The following is a 7,500-nucleotide window of genomic DNA, read 5'->3' as shown; positions in this document are numbered from 1 at the left end:
TAATAAAAATGAAATTGAAAGATATAATGCTACAGACATAATTCAAAGTTAAAGTAAATTCCATAAACAAACCTAGGATTTATCTATGGAAGATTTAAATTCTTACCGTGAATAATTTCAAAGTCTAGACAAAATGTCCCTCCGAAAATATATATGAAATTGCAAGGGGATGAGGAACCTTTGACGCAGATTGTTCAAATGACCGCAATCATTGATTTTTCAAATTTATAATATTTTCTCTTTCAAAACAAGGCACATTTCTAAAATATGCGACTTCATCTATATAACTGTGAGCGCTTCTCTCTCTCTCTCTCTCTCTCTCTCTCTCTCTCTCTCTCTCTCTCTCTCTCTCTCTCTCTCTCTCTCTCTCTCTCTCTCTCTCTCTCTCTCTCTTTCTCTCTCTCTCTCTCTCTCTCTAAAAGAAACAAAAACTACATACAAATAAACATACCACATACACAGTGTAAGCATATGAAAACATAATTGTGTTTGTATACATAGACACACACACACACACACACACACACACACACACACACACACATCCGGGCTTGGGACCAGCACTGACTTGTGTGTGTGTGTGTGTGTGCGTGTGTGTGTGCGCGCGTGTCATCATCATCATCAGCCTGAATCAATCCACTGCAGGACGTATATATATATATATATATATATATATATATATATATATATATATATATATATATATATATATATATATGTGTGTGTGTGTGTGTGTGTGTGTGTGTGTGTGTGTGTGTGTGTGTGTGTGTGTGTGTGTGTGTGTGTGTGTGTGTGTGTGTGTGTTATATATATAAATATATATATGTATGTATTTATATATGTACGTATGTATGCATATACATGCATATCTAAGTATGTAAACACACACACACACATACATGTACATTTGTGTGCGATATATATATATATATATATATATATATATATATATATATATATATATATATATATATATACATATATAGTTTCACTTTCATCTTAGTGTACACGTTAATGTGTTTGTGTTCACAGACACACACACACACACATATGTGTGGATGTGTGTGTGGATGTGTGTGTGTGTGTGTGTGTGTGTGTGTGTGTGTGTGTGTGTGTGTGTGTGTGTGTGTGTGTGTGTGTGTGTGTGTGAGTGTGTGTGTGTGTGCGTGTGTTCATGAGGATGCGCTACCTGGCAATAAGAATAATGCAGAGACCATAAAGAAACTGCGCTAATCCAAAGGCACGACGGCACTGGACTGACGACCCGCCGACCTCAGCATCCTTCGCCAGCCCGCCGGGCGAGGCAAGCCGGCGGCGTCCATGGCCGTGGTCTTACCTGCCCCTCATTAACGTTTGATGATTATGAATCAAAGCTTGCGTATAAAATATTAGAAAATACATATAAAAATCGCCAGCGCGTTTAAAGAATAATAAAATACACTGGTAAAACAAACAAATAGTCAATTATATTTGCATAATATCTATTTTGAGAGATAATGAACTTTAGTCATTTTAGTCATGTTTCATCCAGGAAGCCCGTTTAGGTTATTTAACACAGCATACAATTCATTTAAAATGTTAAACATGGCTTCCTAAAGGTCTACGTAGAGAGCAGAGACGTAGAGAACTACTGGTGGAAACTGGTGGAAAGACAACATCGAAGGTACTAATTTGATATTTGCAAAACATTCCACTAAGCTCTTGACGTGTCTTTCCTGCGTTTTCCGTATTCCTTGCTGAAACGTTCTATGGTTTAAATATGTTCTTATTTCAGACATTAATATTTTCTTGACAAAGGTTTCTTTACACTCGGCACTTGTTACCGTGCGGTTTTTCTTCTTCTTCTTCTTTTCATACAGAGGAAGTTCTAAAAAGCATTAGTGTACCAGCTGAGAAAGGATTAAGGTGTTTAGGTCGACATTTGGACATCAAACCTCCAACAGATTTTTCCTGACTTCAGTGCTGTGGGGTCTCAAGTGTTAGACTCCACTCTGTAGAAGTCGTTCTCATGGGAAATAATCATACACTTGGCAAAAAATAAAAATCTTCAGAATCTAGTTGAACATGTTATTTGAATAGTAACGTAATACCTGAAACTGACTCGCTGATCCCCATTCTCAGAGGGAGTAATGACTATGAGAGTGCCGAGGTGTCAGTCATCCTGAGGGTGAGTTGTGGTCCAGCCCTCGATACTCTATGAAACGGCCCTTTTCTGTCGGAAAATGATCGAAAGTCGAAGTTTACCACAATGCCTGAGGTATAGAATCCTCGTGTAGTATAAGCGAAGATAGATTTATTTATACACGAATTGTTTTTAGTGTGTTGGGCCTCTGTCTGGTCCAATGCCGGCTGAATCCCTGGTATCAATGTGGTCGTAGCCATAAATACCGAATCTCTTCTTTCCCTGATTTTTAAGAAGTCCACGTGTAACAGTTCCTGTGTTCGATACTCGGTATTGCGGATACGGTATATGTAGTAAAAGCAAGTACTACTGCTGTACAGGCGTGTGTTGTCTGCGCAGTGCAAAGAGATGTGAATGGGCTTTGTTTCTGAATGTCGTTTGTGCATCGTGTTATTTGCGACTGACTTCACGTGTGTGTGTGTGTGTGTGTGTGTGTGTGTGTGTGTGTGTGTGTGTGTGTGTGTGTGTGTGTGTGTGTGTGTGTGTGTGTGTGTGTGTGTGTGTGCGCGCGCATGTGTATTACCACGCTATGAGTATCTATGTACATCAGATGCTGCAAACTTATACATAAACTCACATGATTACATATCGGCAATCTTTACTAACGTTTAAATCTTTCACATCTAAAGTAAAAGCATCATCATGATAAGTCCTTTTTATGACCTAAAGAAATCATTTTCATGACGAAAATCGTGTCAACGTGAGCATCCAGGTGGAAATAAGAATCTCAGAACTATTTACTTGATATTTTATTGACAAGCAGGCGATGAGATGAGGTGACACACATTTTCCTGCCTTAGGCCCTCGTGAAAGCTAGTCATGTCACCACGAAGTCAATTAACGAGTAACAGCAGCGCCGAGGCAAGAAGGCCCGGCGGCAGGTGCAGGGAGGAAGCTTGCTGCTCATTACTTCAACCCTGGAATCGCTGAAAAAGAAGAAGTATGGGTGTTTGGGCATTGCCTTGAGCTCACTTGCCATATTTTGGTTATCTGCATTATTATTTAGCACACAGGTGATCATTTTCCTCAATCACTTCTACCTTTATTATAATTATTGTTATTAAATTCGATATCATTTCTATTATTTTCTCATTCCTGTTATATGTAGCGGCAGTAGCATCATTGTTCTCAGTGTTGTTTCTCCTGCCACAACTAATGTCATTATTAAGATCCTCACTTATTGTTACAATTGCTGATTTACTTCCCTTTCCTTTTTTCATTTATCATTATTATCATTCACATTCTTGCTAGTATTATCACTATTATCATCATCGTCACTATCTCTGTCATCATTAGTGATGATGTCTTAATTATGAATATAATAATTACAATAATGATGACTAAAAATATATCAGTATCATACAGAATAATACCACTGTCATTATTTCTACAATTGCAACCATGATGGCAGTGGTGATAATAATTTTATTATCATTATTGTTTCTGTTGTTTTGTATTTATTTTAATTAATGACATACGTTTGAAAAAATCCATTATTATTTTCCTAATTATTTTCACTACTGTTATCATCAGTCGTAATATCACATTTGCTGTAGTATTGGTATCATTATTGTAACTATGAACATGATTATTGTTTTCTTCATAAGTGTTATTGTAAATATAACCAACCCTATTTTTACTAACGGCGTTAGGCTTATTCTGAGTATAATAGCAGGACAGCTGTTACCAAAATCAATATTATGTTCCTTGACAGCGAATTAATATCACTGTTTTTTCTCATGTTTTCTCTATCATATTACTATTACTAAGCTGGTTTGTTTAAGGTATCCGGTTTGCTTCATCTTATATGATAAAACAAATGTATTTTGTTTTCATCTCTGATCTGTGAAAATGTAAACACTTGTATAGTCATTGGGCCTGAATCAAACAACTATCGAAATACGTACCTTAAAAGACCAGCCAGGAAATGGGCATAGAAGTGTAGATTGTAACACCTACGGGGACATTACTATCTTGACAAGGCAGGAATTTTACTTAAATCCAAATGAACGCTTAAACATTACTGCCCTTGGTGCTGGTTCTATCACAGTACACTGAAGCAGTACATACAGACATACTATGAATAAGCATGAACCGGCCTGCCAGGAATATCAGGAACAGTTCGCTGGACGACAGAATAGCATATGAAGCAGACGAGGAATATCAACGAAATAATGGTTACTCACAGACCCAAGGCTACAATTTCATATTTCATACGCAGATATTTCATACGCAGTGCAGGACTTGATGGCTCTCGCCTTATATGAATAAAGAAAAGATACGCTACCTTCAGCTTCTCTTTCTTATACTAAGGAATCCTCCTCCCCCCACTTAGTTCATCAAACGGCAGCATTGGAGTGCAGATAAACAAGAGGGTGTACTATGATCGAAGTAGAGCATGATAACTTTTATTACGAGCACGCACAATTAAATCCCGAATGTGGAGAAGTGCCTCAGTTCAGAGATCCTTGCACAAATTTGTACTATTAAAGGCTAACCTGATTAGGTCACCGATTTTTGTTTTCATTCCAAGAGGAAAGAGTGCCATCCCTTGAGGGGCGTACGCCATTTCCTTTTCGAAATTTCTGTGTTATCTCGAAGCTATCAGACTTTCAAAACCAGACCAAACATATGAAAATATTTTGCTAGTAGTATAGCAACATTGATAAATGACATTATTATGTTGATGAAAAATAACATTATTATGTTGATGAAAAATAACATCATTATGTTGAAGAAAAATTACATTGTTATGTTGATGAAAGAAAAAGAAGAGCAGAACAGTCTATTGGTCATAAAGTGACTGTGTGCACCTAAAACATACTTAGAGATGGGTGATGACTTTTAATTAAAATCCTGTGTTCACTGGAATATATACAAAATCACCAAAATTATTCACAAGAAGTACCTAGCAAGTCACATGCTACGGTGCAGAAACCTATAAAAATCATACAGACACAGTATCTCTAAATCTTCATGTTTACTCTATAAGCCTCTGAAATGAACTACCAACTGAATAAAGTTGCGAGCTCTTCCCTAGCGGCTTGGGTTAGGCGTGGCAAGGCTGCGCTGTCCTGATGTGCGCGGTCAGGTCACGTGTGTTGGTGACGCAACTATTGACCTGTAGCGTTCGATTGTGCCTTGAGCTGATTGGCCATTTAAGAATCGCTTAACCCAGACAGTAAAGTGACTTAATGTTTATGATCTCATGGGTGCTTAAGTCACCACGCTGTGACTTGGTATTTATAGTGTTGCATGCGGGGTGTATGAGAGCTGATGGTGGGCACCTACTTCAGGTACCATCTATGAGAACTTGTGCCTTCCTTCGGGGCTTTAACATGCAATGTTTCTGTACCAATCGATGTGAGGCGTAAGCTGAATGCAGATTATTTCATTCATTATTACTGCAGATTTCCGTGGTGTCCTGTAATCATAGCTGTCTCGCTTTTATTATTCACTGATGAATGACATTTTCGTGTAAATAGTTAGAAGAAGATAGTGTTCATTGTCACGCGTATTATTATTAGATTATTTGGATATTATGACAAACGTATTATTAGCTACTGGTGATATCATATTCGTAGTTACTACTGTTATTTTTGCTGTATAGTTATTATTGCTACTTTTATCGTTATCAAAATCAGTTGTAATGAAAGCATTTTTATTATCATCAGTATCATTGGGGTTGTTATAATTACCATTGTAACTAGACTTATTGTTAGATATTTCTAAGATTGTAATTATAATAATAATAATAATGATAATAATAATAATAATATAATAATTATTTAATCATCATCATCATCATTATTTTTTTTTATAATAATAATATTAATAATAATAATAATAATAATAATAATAATAATAATAATAATATTATTATTATTATTATTATTATTATTATTACTATTATTATTATTATTATTATTATTATTATTATTATTATTATTATTATTATTATTATTATCATTATCATTATTATCATCTTCATCATCTTAATATTATTATTACCATTATTATTATTATTATTCTGTTCTTTTTATTATTTTTTTGTAGTTATTATCATTATCATTATTGTTAATATCATTATCATTGTTATTATTACTATTTATCATTGTTATTATTATTCTTATTATTATTATAATTGTTGTTTTTGTTGTTATTCTTATTCTTCTTATTATTATTACGATCATAATTTTTACTGTTATTATTATTATAACTATTACTATTATAATAATAATTATTATTATAATTATCATCATTATTAATATTATTATTATCATTTTTGTTATTTTATTATTTTCTTTTTTTATTGTTATTATTATATAATCATTTATTTATTATAATAATTATTATCATTTTTATTATTATTGCTGTTGTTGTTGTTATTATTATCATTATTATTATTATTATTATTATATATTATTATTATTATTGTTATTATTATTATTATTATTATTATTATTATTATTATTATTATTATTATTATTTTTTTATTATTATAACTGTTGTTGTTTTTGTTGTTGTTGTAGTTGTTGTTCTTCTTATTATTATCATTATCATTATAATAATTATTATTGTAATTATTATTATCATTACTATTAATATTATCATTATTATTATTATCATTATTATTATTATTATTATTATTATTATTATTATTATTATTATTATTATTATTATTATTATTGTTATTGTTATTATTATTCTTTTATTTTTTTTTATGCAAAAGTTTCCTTTGATCTGCTAATTAAAATCAAACACCGAGTCACTACCAGCGACCCAGGGTGATTGATGTGTGAGGCAATGGAACATCAACAAAACATGTAAAAATATGCAGAACAACCACAAATCAAAACATCCAGTCAAGTCAATTCACGAACACAAAAACACTTCAGATCGATAAGGCTCTTCTGAGAACATGTGCTGTGCTGTTTAAGACTATTTTTTGGACTTCTCCTAATTTTGGATTTCCCGGTATTTGTTCAAGAAACTTATCAGTACCTTTCTTTATAAGGCCAAGTGCTCCAATAACAACAGGCAGAGTTTTGGTTTTTAAATGCCACATTTTTTCACCTCTATTTCCAGGTCTTTATACTTTGATATCTTCTCGAACACTTTCGTTGGGACGTTTCTGTCTGAAGGGATGCTCATATCTATAAACAGGCAGGTGTTGTTTGTTTTGTCCTTGATGACGATATCTGGACGATTCACTTGTATAGTACGATCTGTGTGAATTGGAAAGTTCCACAAGATTGCAGCATCTTTACCTTCAGTAACTGGCTCTGGATGGTGTTTGTACCATTTATTTTGCATTC

This window comes from Penaeus monodon, chromosome 6 (genome assembly GCF_015228065.2).
Source record: "Penaeus monodon isolate SGIC_2016 chromosome 6, NSTDA_Pmon_1, whole genome shotgun sequence".
Classification (NCBI taxonomy): domain Eukaryota; kingdom Metazoa; phylum Arthropoda; class Malacostraca; order Decapoda; family Penaeidae; genus Penaeus; species Penaeus monodon.
Note: the sequence above shows the minus strand (reverse complement) of the source record.